Source organism: Phoca vitulina, unplaced genomic scaffold (genome assembly GCF_004348235.1).
Source record: "Phoca vitulina isolate PV1807 unplaced genomic scaffold, GSC_HSeal_1.0 scaffold124, whole genome shotgun sequence".
In the NCBI taxonomy this organism is placed as follows: Eukaryota; Metazoa; Chordata; class Mammalia; order Carnivora; family Phocidae; genus Phoca; species Phoca vitulina.
This window is the reverse complement of record NW_022589827.1, coordinates 690,708-718,438: the sequence shown is the minus strand read 5'-3', so window position 1 is coordinate 718,438 and position 27,731 is coordinate 690,708. Positions and strand designations below refer to the sequence as shown.

The window sequence follows — 27,731 nt, the reverse complement described above, 5'->3', positions numbered from 1 at the left end:
GGGTGTTTGAGGGAATGTTTAGAGTCCAAATTATTGACCAGAACCCAAGCAAGATGCACCTGTTTTCTTGGGACCTTAGGGTTGCTGGCCTCTTGTTTTCCCAGCCTGTCTTCTGCGGGAGGGTCCTGCCGCGCTGTTACTCAGGCAACCCTGTTTGGGCGGAGTTGTCCTGCGCCCCTGTGGTGGGGGTTGGGCTCAGTGGGAATCAGTCTTTGCGGCTTTTGTTCTCTGGTGCCTTTCCCTGGTGGCTGTCCGTGTCTCTTCTGCGAGGCAGAGAAGAAGATACCGTTTCCAACCCTCTGCCTTAGAGCAGAGAGACTGCAGTCTGTTCTTCAGTGAGCTCTCCAGGCCACACTGTCTCCATTTCTGTCTGTGCTGCTATAAACTGCAGCGTCCTCGTTTGTGCGCCCCTCCGCAGTGCCCCCCAGTCCTGCCTCCAGGTCAGGGCACCTGTCTGCCCTTTGTGCTTCTAAAACCACCAGCCGCTCCCAGTTCGCGCGCAGGCGCGAGACTCCGCCGCTTGGGGTCTTGTCCCGGGGACTGCAGCTCACGTGGGCGCGACTCCGCCCCTCGGGGTTTCCACCCCGGAGGTTGCAGTTCACTGGCGGGACCCTGGCGCACCGGGTTTCCATCTGGGAGGCTGCAGTTCGCGTGCACGCGACCGTCGCTCTGGTTTCTGTCCAGGGGGCCTGCGGTTCCCGTGCGCGTGACCCTGTCGGTCTGGTTTTCCACCCCGGGGGCTGCCCTAAAGTCCTTTCCCGATGCTTCCAGTCTGCGAGTCTGTGCCCGTCCGCAGCGCGCGAGGCTGTCACTCACCGGCGGTGTAGGATCCCCCCAGCCAGGCACCCTACCGCTGCCGTTTATCCTCCGATATCTGCCCACAGGATCACGGCTCTCCACTTCGTACCTCAAAACCAACCGCCTGCGATATTCTGTTTGTAGAGATCCAGATCTTCTTACATCTCAGGCTGGTTTCGTCTGTGCTCAGAGTGGTCTGGTAGTTATCCAGCTCAGTTCCAGGGACCAGTTGAAATAGGGTCCCCTACTCCTCCGCCATCTTTCCCCCCTCCCCTAGTGTTTTACATTTTAAGGAACTGCCAGACTGTTTTCTAAAGAGGCTGAACTATTTTTCGTTCCCATCAGGAGTGTGTGAGGGTTCCAATTTCTCTACATCTTCACTAAAACTTGTCATTATTTAGCCTTTTTATTATAGCCATCCTCATAGATATAAAGTAGCATCTTATTGTGGTTTTGATTTGCATTTCCTTAATGACTAATGATGTTGAGTATCTTTTCCTGCACTTAATGACTATTTGTATATCATCTTTGGAGAAATGTCTATTCAGATAATATGCTCATTTTTAGTTATGTTTTCCTTTCTTTTTTTGCCATAAGATTTTTAATGTTCTCAACCTGAGAACCAATTGAGAAAAAGGCACTGATGTTGTCATACTTCTCTCATGTTGAAAAAGGTCATTCTTGTGAGCAATGAATTAGATCCTGCTTGATGTTGTGGTTTTACTGGTTTTAGCTCTAACTGTTCACCAACTTCTTGTAAACCACCTTTGAGATTTTTGCAGCTCTTCCTGAAGTAATTCACTTTTAAATGACAGGAAAAAATAATCAAAGGATCTCAAAGAAGTCATGTTCTTCTTCAGGCAAGTTAGAATTTGTCAGGATTTTGATTAAATAGCCAAAGTCATAATCACTGTGAAATGATAACCATTTGACTCCTTTGCACAGGACCACTCCCAATGTCATAAGAAGTTCTGCAAAGTACTGGGTCTCAATTCCTTCCTCCTCATGTTTTTTTAAACTGGATGCCAGATATTGTTAGTAGCTCTATAGAGTTCTGGGCATACATGTCCTCTGGCAAATTAAATTTAAAATGAAACTGCCAAGTTGAAGTTCTTGGAGGATATTCTTTTTGCTCATTCATAAATGTCAGTCCCAGTTGAATTATCTTTAACAAGTCTACATTGCATCACAATATTTGGTATTGATAGCTGGTATTGCTCCTGAATTCTCCAATAGGTCTTGCAACCACACCTGGAAACTCTGTGTCCATAGCAACGTAATTATATTTTCAAATAATTGGATGAATTTTCTTCATCTCTTCATCCAGTTGGCAAGCCCAAACTACACAAATTCTTTGGCTATGATCTACAGGTGCTGCTGGCACAGTGAGGGCACAAGGAATCTAGATGCCAAGCATCAAAATGTTATACTCGATTGAAGATTTGTTTCATAAAATACTTTATCCTTTATTTTTGTAGTTGTGTCGCTGAACTAGTACTCCTCCTCCTTGCTATAGAGATAGCAACCAGTTGTGGTGGTGGTGGCAGTAGCAGCAGCAGCAGCGGGTGCCCCATAAACACCTCATGCCCAGCAAGGGGGAAAGGGGAGCCAAAACTGTGCCCCACCCTGATGCGCTGTCATTTCTTGCACCTATATTTTTCTTTTTCTTATTGGGTTGCAAGTATTCTATAAATTCTCTATAAATCCCTTATCAGATACATGATTTACAAATGTTCCCTCTTTTTTTTTTTCTTTCTTGATAGGATATTTTGAAGCACAAAATTTTTAAATTCTGAGGAATTTTTTTTAAAGATTTTATTTATTTGAGAGGGAGAGAGCATGAGCAGGGTGGGGGGTGGGCAGAGAGAGAAGGAGAAGCAGACTCCCTACTGAGCATGGAGCCCACCATGGGACTAAATCCCAGGACCCTGGTATCATGACCTGAGCAGAAGGCAGACACTTTAACCAACTGAGACACCCAGGCACCCAAATTCTGAGGAATTCTAATCTTTTTTCTTTTGGTGCTTGTGCTTTTTTGAAATGAGTTTTCTCTAACTTAATTCACTAGAGAAAAATGGAAGCCCTAAAACAAAATCCCCCTCCCTCTGGTGAAACTCAGTTATGTCTCTTGACCCTGAAAGTAAAGGCCTTATGAACAAGAGGTCATGTAGTGCCTAGGTTCTGGCACTTCAGGGAGTGTCTGTGGTGTGTGCTGTGAACTCTGCTGTTGTGTTTTGGCTTGTATCCATCAGGCCAATAGTTTGCATACATATTCTTGCTTACTGTGGGTAGTATTTGGTTCCTGGCCTGAATGTGGAAACTTTTATCCAGGTGGGTTCTGGTTTTCCTGTGTAATGAAACTTGACACCAGCTCCACTGGAACTGAGGTCTGGAGAACTCTGGTTGGTTGACGTGGTGTGGGCAGGGTTTTGTCCTGGTCTTCTGGAGCAGGAGCCCTTTGCTTTGGGACTGAGGTAAGCTAGACTGAAAAGGGTAGGCCCACCAGAGTGCAAGGGGCTGTGACTTAGTGTATGCAATTTAGGCAGTCATTGTAGGTACTGTTGGGCTTCGTGCTTCCCACGAGTGGCTCTGTGTTTATCCTGGGGGGTGAGGGAAGACATTGGTGTCAGCCAGCTCCTTTTCTTTTTTCACACTATATGGACCTTTTTTATTATACTGCAACATAATTTGAAACTAAAGATAATTTTCCTTGCTAACACTGGAGCAAGTTTGTTTAGCTTTTACAGAGATCTGAGTTCTTTTCTCTTAAGATTCTAAAACAAGAGCCTCTGAAAGAGTTTTAAATAAATACCCCAACACATTTATACATTAGAACACTAGTCACACTAATCTGTACTATAGACCATAGGCTGACAAACTTACTTTGTAAGGGGTTGGATGGTAAATATTTTAGGCATTGCAGGGTACAGTCTCTGAAACAACTACTCAACTGTCACTGTTGCACAAAAGCAACCATAAACCATGAATAAAAAAGTAAGTATAACTGTGTTCCAATAAAACTTCATTTATTTATGGACACAGAATCTCATATTAATTTTCATGTGTTTTGAAATTTTCTTTTTAATGACTTAAAATTGTAAACACAATTCTTAGCACATAGGCCATGAAAAGCAGGCATTGGGAAAAAAGGGGAGGAAAAGATGGTGGGGGAGTAGGGGACCCTATTCCAACCGGTCCCCTGAATTGAGCTGGATATCTACCAGACCACTCGGAACACCCACAAAATCAGCCAAGTAAGAATCAGTAAGAAGATATATCTGGATCTCTACAACCAGAATATCCCAGGTGGTTGATTTTTGGGGCTTTTGTTCTCTGGTGCCTTTCCCTGGTGGCTTTCCACATCTCTTCCGCGAGTCAGAGCAGAAGAGACCGTTTCCAACCCTCTGCCTCAGAGCAGAGAGACTGCAGTCTGTTCTTCAGTGAGCCCTCCAGGCCACACCATATCCGTTTCTGTCGGTGCTGTTTTAAACTGCAGCGTCCTGGGTTGTGCGCCCCTCCACAGTGCTCACAGTCCTGCCTCCAGGTCGGGGCGCATCTCTGCCCTTTGTGCTTCTAAAACCGGAGCCGCTCCCAGTTCGCGCGGGACTCCACCGCTTCGGTTTCCGACTCGGGAGCCGCAGTTCGCGTGCGCGCGACCCCGGCTCTCCGAGTTTCCACCCCGGGACCTGCAGTTCACCGGCGAGACCCTGGCGCTCTGGGTTTCCGCCCCGGCGGGTGCAGTACGCGTGTGCGCGACTCCGCCTGTCCGGGTTTCCGTCTGGGGGCTGCAGTTCGTGTGCGCGCAACCCCACCGCTCTGGGTTTCAGTTCTGGGGGCTGCCCTAAAGTCCTTTCTCTGACGCTGCTGGTCTTCCAGTCTGTGCCCCTCCACAGCACGTGAGGCTGTTACTCACCGGCGGTGTAGGATCCCCACGGTCAGGCACCCTCCCGCTGCCGTTTATCTTCCAATATCTGCCCACAGAATCACGGCTCTCCAATTCGTACCTCAAAACCAACCACCTGCGATATTCTGTTTGTAGAGATCCAGATCTTCTTACATCTCAGGCTAGTTTCGTGGGTGCTCAGAGTGGTCTGGTAGATATCCAGCTCAATTCCGGGGACCAGTGAAATAGGGTCCCCTACTCCTCCGCCATCTTTCCCCCCTCTCACTTTTGTATAGATTCTTTGGGATTTTCCATGTAAACAGCCATGTTATCTCTGAATAAATTTAATTTTACTTATTTCCTTCAAATGTTTATGTCTTTTATTTATTTTTCTTGCCTAATTGCATTATATAAGAAATCCAGTACAATGCTGAATGGAAATAGTGATGGGGACATGCTTACTCTATTTCTGATCTGGGGGGAAATTTTTCACTCCTTCCCCATTATGGACATATTTATTTTAGTAGGGTTTTTTAGATTTACTTTATCAAGTTGAGAATGTTATCTTCTATTTTTAGTTTGTCAACAATTTGTAGTATTTATATTTATTGAGATTAAAACTGTATTCTACTATGGTAAATTAAATTATTTGACTTTTGAATGTTAACTCACTCTTGGTATTTTGGGGATAAACTATCTTCATTTTAAGTGTTGGTGAGTTCAATTTGTTAATATTTTTAAATAGCTGAATCTATGTTAATGAAAAATTTTTGTAGTTTTCTTTTAATGTTTTTGTTTGCTTATGGTATCATGGTAAAGCTGGCCTCAAGTGGGTTTTTCAATCAATTTTCTAGACCATTGTATAGACTGGTACCTTATAAATGTGGTAAACATGGGGCTCCTGGGTGGCTCAGTTGGTTAGGTGTCTGCCTTCCACTTGGGTTATGATCCCAGGGTTCTGGGATAGAGTCACACCTTGGGGTCCCTGCTCGATGGGGAGTCTGCTTATCCCTCTGCTCCTTCCCCTTGCCTGTGCTCTCTGTCTCTCTCACTGGCTCACACTCTCTTAAATAAATAAAATAAAAAATTTTTAAATCTTAAAATAAAAAAAAAATTAAAAATGTGGTAAGCTTGCCAGGGAAACCATTTGTTGCTATTTTCTTTGTGGGAGAGTTGTTGATTATAAATTAAATTACTTCAGTAGGAACAGATCTATTTGTTTTCTATTTATTCTTGAGTCAGTTTTGGTACTTGTATTAGCTTTGTATTGCTGCATAACACATTATCACAAATTAACGGCTTACAATAAGACACATGTAATATCTCATAAAATCCACGGTGTTAGGCTCTTTTCTCTTTTGTCACCTTAGTGCTTGGCTGAGGAAGAATGTTCTTGCAAATTCATTTAGAATTTGGCAGAACTAATATTCTTTAGGCTCTATGACTAAGAGTTTTTGTTTTTACTGGGTGTCAGCTGGAAGTAACCCTAGATCCTAAAGCCTTCTTGTAGTTCTCTGCTGTAGTGTCTTGTCTTTTGGTAATAGCCATTCAAAGATCTGTGAGAGATCTCATTGTGGTCTTGATTTGCATTTCCCAGATGATTAGAAATGTTGAGCACCCTTTCATATATCTGTTGGCCATTCATATATCTTCTTTAGGGAAATGTCTGTCCGGATAATTTGCCTATTTTTTTTTTTAATCCAGATATTTACATTTTATGCTAAGGAGTTGAGTTCCTTAAATACTTTTAATATAAGCCACTTACCAGATGTATTGTTTGCGAATGTTTTCTCTCATTCTTTAGGTTGTCTCTTAACTCTGCTGATTGTTTTCTTTATTTTGTAGAAGCATTTTAGTTTTATAAAATCACAGTTACCTACTTTTGCTTCTGTTGTCTGTGCTTTTGATGGCATATCCAAAAAATCATTGCTTAAACCAATGTCAATAAGCTTTTCCTTATTTATTTATTTTTTTGCTGAAGTTTTATGGGTTGAATAATTATGCTTTAGGCTTGAAATTGGTTGATTTTTTAATATAATTTGAGATTAGTGTCAAGTTTTATTATTCTGTAGGTGGATATCTGCTTTTCCTAACAGCATTTATTCAAGAGACTACCATTTCCTCATTGTGTGCTCTTAGAACTGTTGTTAAATATCACTTTTCATAAATAACTTTTTTTTAAAATTCTGGGCTTTATATTCAGTTCAATTGGTTTATATGTCTGTTGTTATGTCAGGGGCATACTGATATGTTTACTGTAGCTTTGTAATATATTTTGAAATCAATAAGTTTGATGCCTCCAGCTCTGTTCTTCCATCACATAGCTATAGCTATACAGGGTATTTTGTTGTTCCAAATAAATTTTAGGATTTTTAAAAAATTTCTGTGAAAAATCAACATCAGAATTTTGGTAAACATTGCATCAAGTCTGTAGATAGCCTTGTGTAGTATGGACTTTCTAACAATATTAAATCTTCTGATGCATGAACACATTAAATCTTTACATTTATTTGTATCATCTTCACTTTCTTTTTTTAAATTTCATTTAAATTCAATTAGCCAATTTACAGTACATCATTAGTTTCTACATTAGATGTAGTATTCAGAAATTTCTCAGTTTCTTATAACATCCAGTGCTCATCACATGACATGCCCTCCTTAATGCCCATCACCCAAATACCCCCTCCTCCCAACCACCTCCCCTCTAGCAACCCTCATTTTGTTTCCTATAGTTAAGAATCTCCCATGGTTTTTTGCCAACTTTGATGACTTCCCATTCTGTTTTCCATTCATTCCCCTATGATCCTCTGCCCTGTTTCTTATGTTCCACATATGAGTGAAACCATATGATAATTGTCTTTCTCTGCTTGGCTTATTTTGCTCAGCATAATAACCTCCAGTTCCATCCACATCAATGTAAATGCAGTGTATTCATCCTTTCTGGGGGCTGAGTAATATCCCATTGTATATATATATACCACATCTTCCTTATCCATTCATCTATTGATGGACACCTTGGCTCTTTCCACAGTTTGGCTATTGTGGACATTGCTGCTATGAACATTGGGGTGCAGGTGCTCTTCAGATCTCAACATTTGTAACATTTGTATCGTTGGGGTAAATACCTAGTAGTACAATTGCTGGGTCATAGGGTAGCTCTATTTTTAACTTCTTGAGGAACCTACATACCATTTTCCAGAGTGGCTGTACCAGCCTGCATTCCTAAAACAGTGTAAGACTCTTCCCCTTTCTCTGCATTCTCGCCAACATTTCTTGTTTCCTGTCTTGTTAATTTTAGCCATTCTGACTGGTGTAATGTGGTATCTCTATGTGGTTTTCATTTGTATTTCCCTGATGCCAAGTGATATGGAGCATTTTATCATGTGTCTGTTTGCCTTTTGTATGCCTTCTTTGGAGAAATGTCTGTTCATGTCTTCTGCCCATTTGTTGACTGGATGTTTTTGGGGTGTTGAGTTTAATAAGTTTTTTATAGATTGTGGATACTAGCCCTTTATCTGCTATGTCATTTGAAAATATCTCCCATTCTGTAGGTTGCCTTTTAGTTTTCTTTACTGTTTTCCTTTGCTGTACAGAAGCTTTTTTATCTTAATGCAGTCCCAATAGTTCATTTTTGCTTTTGTTTCCCTTGCCTTTAGAGACGTGTCTTGCAAGAAGTTGCAGTGGCCGAGGTCGAACAGATTGCTGCCTGTTTTCTCCTCTAGGATTTTGATGGATTCCTCTCTCACATTTAGGTCTTTCATCCATTTTGAGTTTATCTTTGTGTATGGTGTAAGGAAATGGTCCAGATTCATTCTTCTACATGTGGCTGTCCAATTTTCCAGCACTATTTATTGAAGAGACTGTCCTTTTTCCATTGGATATTCTTTCCTGCTTTGTCAAAGAATAGTTGACCATAGAGTTTAAGGTCCATTTCTGGGTTTTCCATTCTGTTCCATTGATCTATGTGTCTGTTTTTGTGCCAATACCATACTTTCTTGATGATTACAACTTTGTAATATAGCTTGAAATCTGGAATTGTGATTTCAACAGCTCTGGTTTTCTCTTTCAACATTCTACTGGGTATTCGGGGTCTTTTCTGGTTCTATACAAATTTTAAGATTATTTGTTCCAGTTCTGTGAAAAATGTTGATGGTATTTTGCTAGGTATTGCGTTGAATGTGGAGATTGCTCTGGGTAGCATAGACATTTTAACAATATTTATTCTTCCCATCAATGAGCATGGAATGTTACTCAATTTCTTTGTGTCTTTCTCCACTTCTTTCATAAGTGTTCTGTAGTGTTCAGAGTACAGATCCTTTATCTCTTTGGTTAAGTTTATTCCTAGGTATCTTATGGTTTTTGGTGCAATTGTAAATAGGATCAATTCCTTAATTTCTCTTTCTTCTGTTTCATTGCTAGTGTATAGAAATGCAACTCATTTCTCTTCATTGATTTTATATTCTGCCACGTTGCTGAATTACTGTATGAGTTCTAGCAATTTTGGAGGTGGGGTCTATTGGGTTTTCACATAAAGTATCATGTCAGCTGCGAAGAGTGAGAGTTTGACTTCTTCTTTGCCAATTTGAATGCCTTTTACTTTTGGTTTTCTGATTACTGAGGCTAGGACTTCTAGTACTCTGCTGAACAACAGTGGTGAGAGTGGGTATCCCTGTCATGGTCTTGGCCTTAGGGGAAAAAATCTGCTTTTCCCCATTGAGAATGATATTCACTGTGGGCATTTTTTAGATGGCTTTTATGATACTGAAGTATGTTCCTTTTGTCCCTACATTGTGGAGAGTTTTAATCAAGAAAGGATGGTGTATTTTGTCAAATGCTTTTTCTGCATCAGTTGAGAAGATCCTATGGTTCTTATCCTTTCTTTTATTCATGTATTGTATCACATTGATTGATTTGTGAATGTTGAACCACCCTTGCCTGCCAGGAATAAATCCCAGTTGGTCATGGAGAACAATCCCTTTAATGTACTCTTGGATCCTCTTGGCTAGTATCTTTGTTAGAATTTTGGCATCCATATTCATCAGGGATATAGGTCTGTTATTGTTTTTGATTGGGGTCTTTGTCTGTTTTTGGTATCAAGGTAATTCTGGCCTCATAGAACAAGCTTGGAAGTTTTCCTTCCATTTCTATTTTCTGAAACAGCTTCAGAAGAATAGATATTAGTTCTTATTTAAATGTTTGGTACAATTCCCCTGGGAAGCTATCGGACCCTGGACTCTTGTGTGTTGGGGGATTTTTGATTAATACTTCAATTTCCTTGCAGGTTATGGGTCAACTCAGGTTTTTTATTTCTTCCTGTTTCAGTTTTGGTAGTTTATAAATTTCCAGGAATGCATCAATTTCTTCCAGATTGAATAATTTGTTGGCATGTAGTTGCTCATAATATCTTTTTAAGATTGTTTTTATTTCCTTGGTGTTGGTCGTGATGTCTCCACTTTTATTCATGATTTTATTAATTTGGGTCCTTTCTCTTTTCTTTTTGATAATTCTGACTACAGATTTATTGATCTTATTAAATTTTTTCAAAGAACCAACTTCTAGTTTCATTGATCTGTTCTACTGTTCTACTGGTTTTTATTTCATTGATTACTGCTCTAGTATTTGTAATTTCTTTTCTATTCAGATTAGGCTTTATTTGCTCTTCTTTCTCCAGCTCCTTTAGGTATATGTTTACCTGTGTATTTGAGACTTCTCTAATTTTTTGAGAAAGGGTTGTATTGCTATGTACTTCCCTCTTAAGATGCCTTTGCTGTATCCCAAAGGCTTTGAACAGCTGTGTTTTCATTTTCATTCTTTTCTATGAATTGTTTTAATTCTTTAATTTCCTGGTTCACCCATTCTTTCTTTAGTAGGATGCTCTTTAGCCTCCAAGTGTTTGACTTCCTTCCAAAAGTCCTCCTGTGAATGGGTTCAGATTTCAAAGCATTGTCATCCAAAAATATGCAGGGAATAATCTCAGTCTTTTGCTATTGGTCAAGACCTCATTTATGACCCAGTATGTGATCTATTTTGGAGAATGTTCCATGTGCCCTTGAGGAGAATGTGTATTCTGTTGCTTTAGGATGGAATGCTCTGGAGAGGGGGAAAGGTGGTGGAGGAGTAGGGGACCCTATTTCAACTGGTCCCCGGAATTGAGCTGGATAGCCACCAGACCACTCTGAGCACCCATGAAACCAGCCTGAGATGTAAGAAGATCTGGATCTCTACAAACAGAATATTGCAGGTGGTTAGGTTTCAGGTACGAAGTGGGGAGCCATGATTCTGCGGGCAGATATCGGAGGATAAACAGCAGCGGGAGGGTGCCTGGCCGTGGGGATCCAACACTGCTGATGAGCGACAGCCTCGCGTACTGTGGACAGACACAGACTCACAGACCGGTAGTGGTGGGAAAGGAATCTAGGGCACCCCTGGGGCAGAAACCTGGAGCGGCGGGGTCGCACTGGCGAATTGCAGCCCCCGGGACACAAACCCGGAGCAGCGGGATTGCGCCTGCGAACTGCAGCCCCGGGGGCGGAAACCCGGAGCGGCGGGGCAGAGCAGGCGAACTGCAGCCCACAGAGGGAAACCCGGAGCGGTGGGGTGGCACCTGCGAACTGCAACCCCCGGGTCAGAATCCTGGAGTGGCGGTGTCACTCACGCGTGAACTGGGAGCGGCTGGCGGTTTTAGAAGCACAAAGGGTAGAGAGATGCCCTGACCTGGAGGCAGGACTGGGAGCGCTGGGGAGGGGCCCACAACCCAGGACGCTGCAGTTTATAGCAGCGTGGACAGAAACGGAGATGGTGTGGCCTGGAGAGCTAACTAAAGAACAGACTGCGATCTCTCTGCTCTGAGGCAGAGGGTTGGAAATGGTCTCTTCTGCTCTGACTCGTGGAAGAGACGCGGAAAGCCACCAGGGAAAGCCACCAGACAACAAAAGCCCCCAAAACTGATACTGATTGAGTCCATCCCCCACCCCATGCCCCCGCAGGGCAATTCCACCCAAACAGGGTTACCTGAGTAACAGCATGGCAGGTCCCTCCCCCAGAAGACAGGCTGGGAAAACAAGAGGCCAGCAACCCTAAGGTCCCAAGAAAACAGGTGCATCTTGCTTGGGTTCTGGTCAATAATTTGGACTCTATACATTCCCTCAAACACCCATCCACAGAATGACTAGGAGGAGCCCCCAAAATAGAAAAGACTCAGAGATTATGACTTATGCTGCAGATTTACAAATGGATGCAGATATAAACAAGATGTCGGAGACGGAATTCAAGCTAACAATTGTGAAGACAATGGCTAGAATGGAGAAATCAATTAATGGCAACATAGAGTCTCTAAGGGGAGAAATGAAAGCTGAACTGGCAGAACTTAAAAATGCTCTCAATGAGATCCAATCCAATCTAGATAATCTAACAGCTAGGGTAACTGAGGCAGAAGAACAAATAAGCGACCTGGAAGGCAATATAATAGATAAAAAGGGCAAAGAGGAGGCCAGGGAAAAACAACTCAGAATCCATGAAAATAGAATCAGAGAAATAAGTGACACCATGAAGCGTTCCAATGTCAGAATATTTGGAATTCCGGAGGGAGTGGAGAGAGAGAGAGGATTAGAAGATGTATTTGAGCAAATCGTAGCTGAGAACTTCCCTAATCTGGGGAATGAAACAAACATTCGAGTCCTAGAGGCAAAGAGGACCCCTCCCAAGATCAAGGAAAACAGGCCAACACCCTGGCATGTAATAGTAAAACTTGCAAATCTTAGAACGAAGGAAACCATCTTAAGGGCAGTTAGGGGGAAGAGAGTCCTTACGTACAGAGGGAGGAACATCAGAATAACGTCAGACCTATCCACACAGACCTGGCAAGCCAGAAAGGCCTGGCAAGACATATTCAGGGTACTAGATGAGAAGAACATGCAGCCAAGAATACTTTATCCGGCAAGGCTTTCATTTAGAATGGATGGAGAGATGCAGAGCTTCCACGACCAGCAGACGGTAAAAGAATATGTGACCACTAAGCTGGCCCTGCAAGAAATATTAAGGAGGGTTCTATAAAAGGAGAAAGACCCCAAGAGTGATCTACAACAGAAATTTACAGGGACAATCTATAAAAACAAAGTCTTCACAGGCAACATGATGACAATTAATTCATATCTTCCAAAATCACTCTCAACGTGAATGGCCTAAACACTCCCATAAAACGGCACAGGGTTACAGATTGGATAAAAAGACAGGACCCATCCATATGCTGTCTACAAGAGACTCATTTTGAACCTAAAGATACATCCAGACTGAAAGGGAAGGGATGGAGATCCATCTTCCATGCCAGCAGACCTCAAAAGAAAGCTGGGGTAGCAATTCTTATATCAGACAAATTAGATTTTAAACTAAACTCTGTAATAAGAGACACAGAAGGACACTATATCATTCTTAAAGGGTCTATCCAACAAGAGGATCTAATAATTGTAAATATCTATGCCCCCAACATGGGAGCAGCCATCTATATAAGCCAACTGTTAACCAAAACAAAGAGTCATATTGAGAACAATACGTTAATTGTAGGAGACCTCAATACTCCACTCTCAGCAATGGACAGATCATCTAAGGAGAAAATCAGCAAGGCAACAAGAGCTTTGAATGATACATTGGACCACATGGACCTCATAGATATTTACAGAACATTCCACCCTCAAACAACAGAATACTCATTCTTCTCGAGCGCACATGGAACTTTCTCCAGAGCAGACCACATACTGGGTCACAAATCAGGTCTCAACCGATACCAAAAGATTGAGATTATTCCCTGCATATTCTCAGACCACAATGCTTTAAAACTGGAATTCAATCACAAGAAAAAATTGGGCTGAAATTCAAACACTTGGAAGCTAAAGACCACTCTGCTCAGGAATTTTTGGGTCAACCAGGAAACCAAAGAAGAACTTAAAGAATTCATGGAAATCAATGAGAATGAAAACACATTGGTCCAAAACCTATGGGATACTCCAAAGGCGGTCCTAAGGGGGAAATCCATAGCCATCCAAGCCTCACTCAAAAAAATAGAAAACTCCCAAATTCACCAACTAACTCTACACCTTAAAGAACTGGAGAAAAAGGAACAAACAACGCCTAAGCCACGCACTAGAAGAGATATAATTAAAATTAGAGCAGAAATCAATGAATTAGAAATCAGAAACATGGTAGATCAGATCAACGAAACTAGAAGTTGGTTCTTTGAAAGAATTAATAAGATCGATAAACCACTGGCCAGACTTATCCGAAAGAAAAGAAAAGGACCCAAATTAATAAAATTATGAATGAAAGGGGAGAGATCATGACTAACACCAAGGAAATAGAAACAATTATTAGAAATTATTATCAACAACTGTATGCCAATAAACTGAGCAATCTGGATGAAATGGAGGCCTTCCTGGAAACTTATAAGCTGCCAAGACTGAAACAGGAAGAAATTGACAACCTGAATAGGCCAATAACCAGTAACGAGGTTGAAGCAGTGATCAAAAACCTCCCAAAAAACAAGAGTCCAGGGCCTGATGGATTCCCTGGAGAATTCTACCAAACATTCAAAGAAGAAATAATACCTATTCTACTGAAGCTGTTTCAAAAAATAGAAAAAGAAGGAAAACTTCTAAACTCATTTTATAAGGCCAACATTACCTTAATCCTCATACCAGGCAAAGACCCCATCCAAAAGGAGAATTTCAGACCGATATCCCTGATGAATATGGATTCCAAAATCCTCAACAAAATCCTAGCTAATAGGATCCAACAATACATTCAAAGGATCATCCACCATGACCAAGTGGGATTTATCCCCGGATGCAAGGGTGGTTCAACATTTGAAAATCAATCAAAGTGACAGAACACATTAATAAGAGGAGGGAGAAGATCCATATGGTCCTCTCAACTGATGCAGAAAAAGCATTTGACAAAATACAATGTCCTTTCCTGATTAAAACTCTCCAGAGTATAGGGATAGAGGGAACATTCGTCAAGTTCATAAAATCCATCTATGAAAAACCCACAGCGAATATCATCCTCAATGGGGAAAAGCTGAGAGCCTTTCCCTTAAGAACAGGATCACGTCAAGGATGCTCACTCTTACCACTATTGTTCAACATAGTTTGAGAATTCCTAGCAACAGCAATCAGCAACAAAAAGAAATAAAGTGTATTCAATTTGGGAAAGAAGATGTCAAACTCTCTCTTTTCGCAGACGACAAGATGCTTTATGTGGAAAACCCAAAAGACTCCACCCCGAAATTACTAGAACTCATCCAGCAATACAGTAATGTGGCAGGATACAAAATCAATGCACAGAAATCAGTTGCTTTCTTATTCACTAACAATGCAACTGTAGAAAGCGAAATTAGAGAAATGATTCCATTTAAAATGGCACCAAAAACCATAAGATACCTCAGAATAAACCTAACCAAAGATGTAAAGGATCTATACTCTAGGAACTACAGAACACTCATGAAAGAAATGGAAGAAGACACAAAAAGATGGAAAAATATTCCATGCTCATGGATTGGAAGAAGAAACATTGTTAAAATGTCTATGCTACCCAGAGCAATCTCTACCTTCAATGCCATCCCGATCAAAATTCCAATGACATTTTTCAAAGTGCTGGACCAAACAATCGTAAAATTTGTATGGAATCAGTAAGGACCCCGAATCACCAAGGAAATGTTGAAAAAGAAAAACAAAGCTGGGGGCATGACGTTGCCCGATCTCAAGCTATATTACAAAGCTGTGATCACCAAGACAGCATGGTACTGGCACAAAAACAGACATACAGACCACAAAGCTGTGATCACCAAGACAGCATGGTACTGGCACAAAAACAGACATACAGACCAATGGAACAGAATAAAGAACCCAGGTATGGACCCTCAACTCTATGGTCAAATAATCTTTGACAAAGCAGGAAAAAACATGCAATGGGAAAAAGAGTCTCTTCAATAAATGGTGCTGGGAAAACTGGACAGCCACATGCAGAAGAATGAAACTCGACCATTCTCTAACACCATTCACAAAGATAAACTCAAAGTGGGTGAAAGACCTCAGTGTGAGACAGGAATCCATCCAAATCCTAGAGGAGAACATAGGCAGTAACCTCTTTGACATTGGCCACAGCAACTTCTTTCAAGATACATCTCCAAAAGCTTGTGAAACAAAAGCAAAAATGAACTTCTGGGACTTCATCAAGATCCAAATCTTCTGCACAGCAAAGGAAACAGTCAACAAAACAAAGAGGCAACCCACAGAATGGGAGAAGATATTTGCAATGACACTACAGATAAAGGGCTGGTATCCAAGATCTATAAAGAACTTCTCAAACTCAACACCCAAAAAACAAATAATCAAGTCAAAAAGTGGGCAGAAGGTATGAACAGACACTTCTCTGAAGAAGACATACAAATGGCTAATAGACACATGAAAAAAGGTTCATCATCATTAGCCATCAGGGAAATCCAAATTACAACCACATTGAGATACCATCTTACACCAGTTAGAATGGTGAAAATGGACAGGGAAAGAAACAACAAATGTTGGAGAGGTTGTGGAGAAAGGGGAACCCTCTTACACTGTTGGTGGGAATGCAAGTTGGTAGAGCCACTTTGGAAAACAGTGTGGAGGTTCCTCAAAAATTTAAAAATAGAGCTACCCTATGACCCAGCAATTGCACTCCTGGGTATTTACCCCAAAGATACAGATGTAGTGAAAAGAAGGGCCATATGCACCCCAATGTTCATAGCAGCAATGTCCGCAATAGCCAAACTGTGGAAAGAGCTGAGATGCCCTTCAACAGATGAATGGATAAAGAAGAGGTGGTCTGTATATACAATGGAATATTACTCAGCCATCAAAAAAGATGAATACCCAACTTTTACATCAACATGGTTGGGACTGGAGGAGATTATGCTAAGTGAAATAAGTCAAGCAGAGAAAGTCAATTATCATATGGTTTCACTTATTTGTGGAACATAAGGAATAACATGGAGGACATTAGGAGATGGAAGGGAAAAATGGGGAGCGGGAATTGGAGGGAGAGATGAACCATGAGAAAAACTCTGGACTCTGAGAAACAAACAGGGTTTTAGAGGGGAGGGAGGAGGGGGTATTGGTTAGCCCGGTGATGGGTATTAAGGTGGGCACGTACTGCATGGAACACTGGGTGTTATACGAAAACAATAGATCATGGATCACCACATCAAAAACCAATAATGTATTGTATGGTGACTAACATAGCATAATGAATTTAAAAAAAAAAAAAAGGATGGAATGCTTTGTATGTATCTGTGAAGTCCATCTGGTCCAGTGTGTCATTCAAGGCCTTTGTTTCCTTGTTGATCTTCTGCTTAGATGGTCTAGATGGTCTTAGATATGAGTGGGGTGTTGATGTCCCCTATTAATATTGTATTATTATAATTGTGTTTCTTTAATTTGGTTGTTAATTGGTTTATATAATTGGCTGCTCATATGTTAGGAGCATAAATACTTATAAGTTTTATATCTTCTTTTTGGATAGACTCTTTAAGTATGATATAGTGTCCCTCTTCATCCCTTACTACAGTTTTTGGTTAAAATCTAATTTGTCTGATATGAGGATTGCTACCCCAGCTTTCTTTTGAGGTCTGTTGGCATGATAAATGGTTCTCCACCTCCTCACTTTCAATCTGGATGTGTCTTTAGGTCTAAAATGCATCTCTTGTAGACAGCATATGATGGGTCTTGCTTTTTTATCTACTCTGATACCCTGTGTTCTTTTGATTGGAGCATTTAGCCAATTTTCATTCAGAATAACTATTGAAAGATATGAATTTGGGCGCCTGGGTGGCTCAGTCGTTAAGCGTCTGCCTTCGGCTCAGATCATGATCTCAGGGTCCTGGGATCGAGCCCCACATCGGGCTCTCTGCTCCGCGGGAAGCCTGCTTCTCCCTCTCCCACTACCCCGCTTGTGTTCCCTCTCTCGCTGTGGGTCTCTCTCTGTCAAATAAATAAAATCTTTAAAAAAAAAAAACGGAAGATATTAATTTAATTCCATTCTATTACCTGTAAAGTTCATGTTTTTGTAGATGGTCTGTTTCTTTCTGGTCTATGTTACTTTTGGTCTCTCCTCTTAGAGGATCCCCTTTAATATTTCTTGCAGGGCTAATTTAGTGTCACAGATTCTTGTAGTTTCTGTTTTTCTTGGAAGCTCATAATCTCTCCTTCCCTTCTGATTGACAGTCTTGCTGGATAAAGTATTCTTGGCTGTATGTTTTTCTCATTTAGTACCCTGAATATATCATGGAAGCCATTTCTGACCTTCCAGATCTTTGTGGATAGGTCTGTTGCCAATCTTATATTCCTACATCTGTAAGAACCTCTTGTCTCGAGCTGCCTTCAGGATTTTCTCTTAATCTCTGAAATTTCCAAGCTTCATTATTATACGTTGGAGGGTCAATCTATTTTTATTGATTTTGAGAGGTGTCCTCTCTATCTTTAGACTTGTATGCCTGTTTTCTTCCCCAGATTAAGGAAGCTCTCAGTTATGATTTGGTCAAATATTAAGGAAGGCACATATTGCATGGAGCACTGGATGGTATACACAAACAGTGAATCATGGAACACTACATCAAAAACTAATGATGTACTGTATGGTGACTAACATAACATAATATAAAAAAAAACCCAAATATATGGGCGCCTGGGTGGCTCAGTTGGTTGGGCGACTGCCTTCGGCTCAGGTCATGATCCTGGGGTCCTGGGATCGAGTCCCGCATCGGGCTCCCTGCTCAGCAGGGAGTCCGCTCCTCCCTCTCATTCTCTCTCTCGCAAATAAATACAACCTTAAAAAAAAAAAAAAACCAAATATATCTTCTGTCATCTCTCTTTCTTCTCCCTCTGGCACCCCAATAATTCTAATATTGTTTATCTTTATGGTATCACAGATTTCTGAAAGCCTCCCTTCATGGTCCATTAGTTGTTTTTCTCTTTTCCTCAGCTTCCTTCCTTTCCATCATCTTGTCTTCTATGTCACTTTCTCTTCTGCCTCATTTACCCTAGCTCTTAGAGCATCCAATTTAGACTGCAGCTCAGTTAAAGCATTTTTAATTTTGGACTGATTAGATTTTTTTTCTTCACTAAGAGATTCTCTAGTGTCTTTTATGCTTTTTTTCAAACCAAGCTAGTAAATTTATAATCATTATCCTGAATTCCCGCTGTGATATTTTACTTATATCCATATTGAGTAGATCTGTGTCAAAGAGTATTACCTCTCTTTCTTTCTTTTGTTGTGAAGTCTTCCTTATAGTCATTATGCCCAGAGAAGAATGGATGAATGAGAAAGGTAAACCAAAATATCAACCACAACCCAAGTGAAATACAAACTAGAGTCTCTTATGGTTCCCATCCCTATCTCTTTTTTCCCCTTCCCATATATCCATCTGTTTTCCTTCTTAAATTCCACATATGAGTGAAACCATATGGTATTTGTCTTTCTCTGACTGACTTACTTTGTTTAGCATAATATGCTCTAGGTCCATCCATGTTATAACAAATGGCAAGATTTCATTCCTTTTGATGGCTGAATAATATTTCATTGCATATATGTACCACATGCTCTTTATCCATTCATCTAATGCACACTGGACTCTCTCCATAATTAGGCTATTATTGATAATACTGCTATAAATATTGATTTGCATGTGCCCCTTCAAATCAGTATTATTCAAATCAGTATTATTTATCCTTTGGGTAAATACCTACTAATGTAATTGCTGAGTCATAGGGGAGTTCTATTTTTTACTTTTTGAGGAACATCCATATTGTTTTTCAGAATGGCTGCACCAGTTTGCTTTCTTACCAACAATGTAAGTGGGTTCCATTTTCTCCACACCCTTGCCAACATCTGTTGTTTCTTCTGTTGTTAATTTTAGCTATTCTGAAAGGTGTGAGGTGTATATCATTGTGGTTAGATTTATATTTTCCTGATGATGAGTGATGTTGAGCATCTTTTCAATTGTCTGTTAGCCATCTGATTGCCTTCTTTGGAAAAATGTCTTCTGCACATTTCTTAACTGGATTATTTGTTTATTTGTGTATTGAGTTTGATAAGTTCTTTAAAAATTTTGGATACTAGCCCTTTATCTGATACATCATTTGTAACTATCTTCTCTCATTTCACAGGCTGCCTTTTAGTTTTGTTGATTATTTCCTTCACTGAGCACAAGATTTTTATCTTGATGAAGTCTAAATACTTCATTTTTGCTTTTGTTTCCCTTGCCTCCAAAGATGTGTCTAGTAAGTTTTTATGGCTGAGATCAAAGTGGTTGCTGCCTGTGTTCTCCTCTAGGATTTTGATGGTTTCCTGTTTCACTTTAGGTGTTTCATCCATTATTTTCTGTGTGGTGTAAGAAAGTGGTCCACTTTCATTCTACTACATGTTGCTGTCCTATTAACAGAACAGCATTTGTTGAAGAAACTGTCTTTTTTCAATTAATTATTAATTATTCTTTCCTACTTTATTGGAGATTAGTTGACCATATAGTTCTGGGTTCATTTCTGGGTTTTTTATTCTATTCCATTGATCTATGTGTCTGTTTTTGTGCCTGTACCATACTGTTTTGATGTCTAAAGCTTTGTAGTATAGCTTGAAGTCTGGAATTGTGATGCCTCCAGCTTTGCTTTTCTTTTTCAGAATTGTCTTGGCTATTTAGGATATTTGTGGCTCCATACAAATTTTATTTTATTTTATTTTTTATTTTTATTTTTTAAATATTTTATTTATTTATTTGACAGAGAGAGACACAGTGAGAAAGGAAACACAAGCAGGGGGAGTGGGGGCGGGAGAAGCAGGCTCCCCACTGAGCAGGGAGCCCAATGTGGGACTTGATCCCAGGACCCTGGGATCACGACCTGAGCCGCAGGCAGACGCTTAACCGACTGAGCCACCCAGGTGTCCCCGTTTGGGTTTTCTACATACAGTATCATGTCATCTGCAAATACTGAAAAAGTTTGACTTCTTTTCTTGCCAGTTTGGATGTCTTTTATTCCTTTATGTTTTCTGATTATTGAGGCTAGGTCTTGCAGTACTATGTTAATAATAATGAAGAGGGTGGATATCACTATCTTAACCCTGATCTTAGAGGAAAAGTTTTTCCCCATTGAGGATGATATTAGCTGTGAGTCTTTCATATATGGCATTTATGATGATGAGGTATTTTATATCTATACCTATTTTGTTTAGGGTTTTTTTTTAATGAAGAATGGAGGCTGTATTTTGTCAAATGCTTTTTTTAAATTTGCATCTATTGATAGGATCACATGGTTCTTATCATTTTTTTTTTTTATTAATGTGGTGTATCCTGTTGAATGATTTACAAACACTGTATGACCGCTTCAGTTCAGGAATAAATCCAACATGATTGTGGGAATAATACATTTAATTTTAATTTTTTATTATGTTATGTTAGTCACCATACAATACATCCTTCCTTATTGATGTAGTGATCCAAGATTCATTGTTTTCGAATAACAACCAATGTCCATGCAGTACATACCCTCCTTAATACCCATCACTGGGCTATCTATCACATTGATTGATTTGCGAATGTTCAACCAACCTTGCATCTTGGGGATAAATCCCACTTGGTCGTGAGGGATGATCCTTTGAATGTATTGTTGGATCCTATTAGCTATGATTTTGTTGAGAATTTTAGAATCCATATTCATCAGTGATATGGATCTGAAATTCTACTTTTTGATGGGGTCTTTGCCTGGTTTGGGGATCAAGGTAATGCTAGCTTCATACAATGAGTCTGGAAGCTTTCCCTCTGTTTCTATTTTTTGAAATAGCTTCCAGAGAATAGGTATTATTTCTTCTTTGAATGTTTGGTAGAATTCCCAGGGAATCCATCAGGCTCCAGACTCTTGTTTTTTGGGAGGTTTTGGATCAGTGCTTCAATCTCGTTACTGGTTATTAGTCTATTCAGGTTGTCAATTTGTTCCTGTTTCAGTCTTTGAGGTTATAGGTTTCCAGGAAGGCACCCATTTCTTCCAGGTTCTTAATTCATTGTCATATAGTTGTTGATAATAATTTCTAATAATTCTTTCTATTTCTGTGGTGTTAGTTGTGATCTCTCCCCTTTCATTCAAAATATTATTAATAGGGGTCCTTTCCCTTTTCTTTTGGATAAGTCTGGCCAGTGGTTTATCGATCTTACTAATTTTTTCAAAGAACTTGCCTCTAGTTTCCTTGATCTGCTTTACTGTATTTCTGGTTTTTAAATCATTAGCTCTGCTCTAATCTTAATTATTTCCCCTCTCGTGCGTGGCTTAGGCTTTATTTGTTCTTCTCTCTCCAGTTTCTTATGGTGTAAAGTTAATTAGTGTATTTGGGATTTTTCTATTTTTTTTTTTTTGAGTGAGGCTTAGATGGCTATGTATTTCCCCATTAGGACAGCCTTTGTAGGAGGGGAAAAAATGGCAGAGGAGTAGGGACCCTGTTTCAACCAGTCCTGGCAATTGAGCTGGATATCTACCAGACCACTCTGAACACCCATGAAATCAGCCTGAGATATAAAAAGATATCTGGATTTCTACAAACAGAATATTGCAGGTGGTTGGTTTCGAGGTATGAAGCAGGAAGCCTTGATTCTGTGGGCAGATATTGGAAGATAAATGGCAGAGGAGGGAGCTGAGCCGTGGGGAATCTCAACTGCCAGTGAGTGATAGCCTCCTTCACTGGGGACGGAGCACAGACTCGCAGACCAGTAGTGATGGGGAAAGGACTTTAGGTCAGGTCCCTGGATGGAAACCCAGAGCGGTGGGGCCGTGCATGCCAACTGTGGGCAGCCGGTGGTTTTAGAAGCACAAAAGGCAGAGACATGCCCCGACATGGAGGGAAGGACTGGAACTGCTGCTGAGGGGCACGCAACCCAGGAGACTGCAGTTTATAGCAGCATAGACACAAACTGAGATAGTGTGGTTTGGAGAGCTCACTGAGGAACAGGCTGCAATTTTTCTGCTCTGAGGCAGAGGGTTGGAAATGGTCTCTTCTGCTCTGAGTCTCAGAAGAGACACAGAAAGCCACCAGGGAAAACCGCCAGAGAACAAAAGCCCCATAAAAATGGTTTTTACTGAGCCCATCCACCGCCACAGGGGCAAGGCAACTCTACCCAAAGAGGATTGCCTGAGTAACAGGCGGCAGGACCCTCCCTTAGAAAACAGGTTAGGAAAGCAAGAGGCCAGCAACCCTAAGGTCCCTATAAAACAGGGCATGATGTTTGGGTTGTGGTCAATAATTTTGACTCTATACATTCCCTCAACTCCCCTTCAACAGAATGACTAGGAGGAGGAACCCCCAAAACAGGACAGACACAGAGACTGTGACTTCTGCCACAGATTTACAAATGGATACAGATATAACCAAGATATTGAAAATAGAATTCAGGATAGCAGTTGGGGAGACAATAGCTAGAATGGAGAAATCGATTAATGGAAACATAGAGTCTCTAGGGGCAGAAATGAAAGCTGAACTGGCAAAACTTAGAAATGTTATCAATGAGATCCAATCTAATCCAGATAATCTAACAGGGCAAGCGAGGGAGAATAACGAATTAGTAATCTAGAAGACCAAATGATAGAAACGAAGGAAAAAGAGGAGGCCAAGGAAAATCAACTCAAAATCCATGAAAATGGAATCAGAGAAATAAGTAACACCATGAAACGTTCCAATGTCAGAATTATTGGGATCCCTGAAGGGGTGGAGAGAGAGACATGTCTAGAAAGTATATTTGAGGAAATCATAGCTGAGAACTTCCCTAATCTGGGGAATGATACAAATATTTGTGTCCTAGAGGCAGAGAGGACCCCTCCCAAGATCAAGGAGAACAGGCCAATGCCCCAGCATGTAATAGTAAAACTTGCAAATCTTGGAACCAAGGAAACGATCTTAAGGGTAGTTAGGGGGAAGAGATTCTTTATGTGCAGAGGGAGGAACAAAAGAATAACGTCAGACTTATCCACAGAGACCTGGCAAACCAGAAAGGCCTGGCAAGACATATTCAGCGAACTAAACGAGAAGACCATGAAGCCAATTATACTTTATCTGGCAAGGCTGTCATTTAGAATGGATGGAGAAATGCAGAGCTTCCAAGACTGGCAGAAACTAAAAGAATATGTGACCACTAAGTCTACCTGGGAAGAAATATTAAGGGGGGTTTTATAAAAGGAGAAAGACCCCAAGAGTGATATAGAAAAGAAATTTACAGGGACAATGTATAAAAACAAGGTCTTCACAGGCAACATGATGACAATAAATTCATATCTCTCAAAAATCAATCTCAATGTGAATGGCCTAAATGCTCCCATAAAACAGCAGAAGGTTGCAGATTGGATAAAAAGACAGGACCCATCCATATGCTGTCTACAAGAGACCCATTTTGAACCTAAAGATACATCCAGACTGAAAGTGAAGGGATGGAGATCCATCTTCCATGCCAACGGACCTCAAAAGTAAGCTGTGGTAGCAATTCTTATATCAGACAAATTAGATTTTAAGCTAAGGACTGTAGTTAGAGACAGAGAAGGACATGATATCATTCTTAAAGGGTCTATCCAACAAGAAGTTCTAACAATGGTAAATATCTACACCCCCAACATGGGAGCAGCCAACTACATAAGCCAACTGTTCACCAAAATAAAGAGTCATATTGATAGTAATACGTTAAGTGTAGGAGACCTCAATACTCCACTCTCAGTGGTAGACAGATCATCTAAGCAGAAAATCAATAAAGAAACAAGAGCTTTGAATGACACACTGGACCAGTAGGACCTCTTTTAGATGTGTGTGGAACATTACACCTTAAAACAACAGAATACTCATTCTTCTCCAGGGCACATGGAACTTTCTCCAGAATAGACCACGTACTGGGCCACAAATCAGGTCTCAACAGATACCAAAATATTGAGATTATTCCCTGAATATTCTCAAACCATAATGTTTTAAAAGTGGAACTCATCACAAGAAAAAATTTGGAAGAATTTTAAACACTTGAAAGCTAAGGACCACTCTGCTCAAGAATGTTTGGGTCAAACAGGAAATCAGAGAAGAACTAAAACAATTCATGGAAATCAATGAGAATAAAAACTCATTGTTCCAGACCTATGGGATACTGCAAAGGCAGTCCTAAGGGGAAATACATAGCCATCAAAGCCTCACTCAAAAAAATAGAAAGATCCCGAATTCACCAACTAACTTCACACCTTAAAGCACTAGAGAAAAAGCAACAAACAATGCCTAAGCCACACATTAGAAGATAAATAATTAAAATTAGAGCAGAGATCAATGAATTAGAAACCAGAAACACAATAGATCAGATCAACTAAACTCGAAGGTGGTTCACCGAAAGAATTAATAAAATGGATAAACCACTGGCCAGACTTATCCAAAAGAAAAGAGAAAGGACCCAAATTAATGAAATTATGAATGAAAAGGGGGAGATCATGACTAACACCAAGGAAATAGAAACAATTATTAGAAATTATTATCAACAACTGTATGCCAATAAACTGAGTAAGCTGGATGAAATGGAGGCCTTCCTGGAAACCTGTAAGCTGCCAAGACTGAAACAGGAAGAAATTGACAACCTGAATAGGCCAATAACCAGTAACAAGATTGAAGCAGTGATCCACAACCTCCCAAAAAACAAGAGTACAGAGCGTGATGGATTCCCTGGGGAATTCTACCAAACATTCAAAGAAGAAATAATACCTATTTTCCTGAAGCTGTTTCAAAATATAGAAACAGAAGGAAAGCTTCCAGCCTCATTCTATGAGTCCAGCATTACCTTAATCCCCAAACCAGGTAAAGACCCCATCAAAAAGGAGAATTTCAGACCAATATCCCTGATGAATATGGATTCCAAAATCCTCAACAAAATCCGAGCTAATAGGATCCAACAATACATTCAAAGGATCATCCCTCATGACCAAGTGGGATTTATCCCCGGGAGGCAAGGGTGGTTCAACATTCGTAAATCCATCAATGTGATAGAACACATAAATAGGAGGAGAGAGAAGAACCATATGGTCCTCTCAATTGATGCAGAAAAAGCATTTGACAAAATACATCATTCTTTTCTCATTAAAAATCTTCAGAGTATAGGGATAGAGGGATATTCCTCAAGTTCATAAAATCCATCTATGAAAAACCCACAGTGAATATCATCTTCAATGGGGAAAAGCTGAGAGCATTTCCCTTAAGATCAGGAATACGTCAAAGATGTCCACTCTCACCATTATTATGCCACATAGTACTAGAAGTCCTAGCAACAGCAGTCAGACAAGAAAAAGAAATAAAACTTATTCAAACTGGCAAAGAAGTCAAAATCTCTCTTTTTGCAGATGACTGGATACTTTATGTGGAAAACCCAAAAGACTGCACCCCCAAATTACTAGTACTCATACAGCAATTCAGTGTTGTGGCAGGATACAAAATCCATGCACAGAAATCAGTTGCTTTCTTATGCACTAACAACGCAACTGTGGAAAGAAAAATTTGAGAATTGATTCCATTTATAATAGCACCAAAAACCATAAAATACCTCGGAATAAACCTAACCAAAGAGGTAAAGGATCTATACTCTAGGACCTACAGAACACTCATGAAAGAAATGGAAGAAGACACAAAAAGATGGAAAACTTTCCATGCTCATGGATTGGAAGAATAAACTTTGTTAAAATGTCTATGCTGCCCAAAGCAATCTATACCTTCAACGCCATGTCGATCAAAGTTTCAATGACATTTTTCAAAGTGCTGGAACAAACAATCCTAACGTTTGTATGGAATCAGAAAAGACCCCGAATCGCCAAGGAAATGTTGAAAAAGAGAAACAAAGCTGGGGGCATCACGTTGCCCCATTTCTATATCACAAAGCAGTGATCACCAAGACAGCATGGTACTGGCATAAAAACAGACATATAGTCCAATGGAACAGAATAGAGAACCCAGATATGGACCATCAACTCTATGGCCAAATAATCTTCAACACAGCAGGAAAAACCATGCAATGGAAAAAAAGACAGTCTCTTCAATAAATGGTGCTGGGAAAATTGGAAAGCCACATGCAGAAGAATGAAACTCGACCATTTTCTAACACCATATAGAAAGATAAACTAAAAATGGATGGAAGACCTCAATATAAAGCAGGAATCCATCAACATGCTAGAGAAGAACATAGGCAGTAACCTCTTGGACATCGCCCACAGCAACTTCTTTCAAGAAACGTCTCCAAAAGCTAGTGAAACAAAAGCAAAAATGAACTTCTGGGACTTCATCAAGATCAAAAGCTTCTGCACAGCAAAGGAAACAGTCAACAAAACAAAGAGGCAAGCCACAGAATGGTAGAAGATATTTGCAAATGACACTACAGATAAAGGGCTGGTATCCAAAATCTATAAAGAACTTCTCAAACTCAACACCCAAAAAGCAAATAATCAAGTCAAAAAGTGGGCAGAAGAGATGAACAGACACTTCTCTGAAGAAGACATACAAATGGCTAACAGACACATGAAAAAATGTTCATCATCATTAGCCATCAGGGACATTCAAATTCAAACCACATTCAGATACCACCTTACACCAGTTAGAATGGTGAAAATGGACAAGGCAAGAAACAACAAATGTTGGAGAGGTTGTGGAGAATGGGGAACCCTCTTACACTGTTGGTGGGAATCCAAGTTGATACAGCCACTTTGGGAAACAGTGTGGAGGTTTCTCAAAAAATTAAAAATAGAGATACCCTAGGACCCAGCAATTGCACTCCTGGGTATTTACCCCAAAGACACAGATGTAGTGAAAAGAAGAGCCATATGCATCCCAATGTTCATAGCAGCAATGTCTGCAATAGCCAAACTGTGGGAAGAGCCGAGATGCCCTTCAACAGATGAATGGATAAAGAAGATGTGGTCCATATATACAATGGACTATTACTCAGCCATCAGAAAAGATGAATACCCAACTTTTACATCAACATGGATGGGAC

General features: G+C 40.3%; 1 pseudogene; it reads right to left on the bottom strand.

Moving 5' to 3' along the window:
* Positions 1–1,415: 1,415 nt before the first annotated feature.
* LOC116628633 lies at positions 1,416–26,469 on the bottom strand (annotated as a pseudogene).
* Between the last annotated feature and the right edge of the window lie 1,262 nt (positions 26,470–27,731).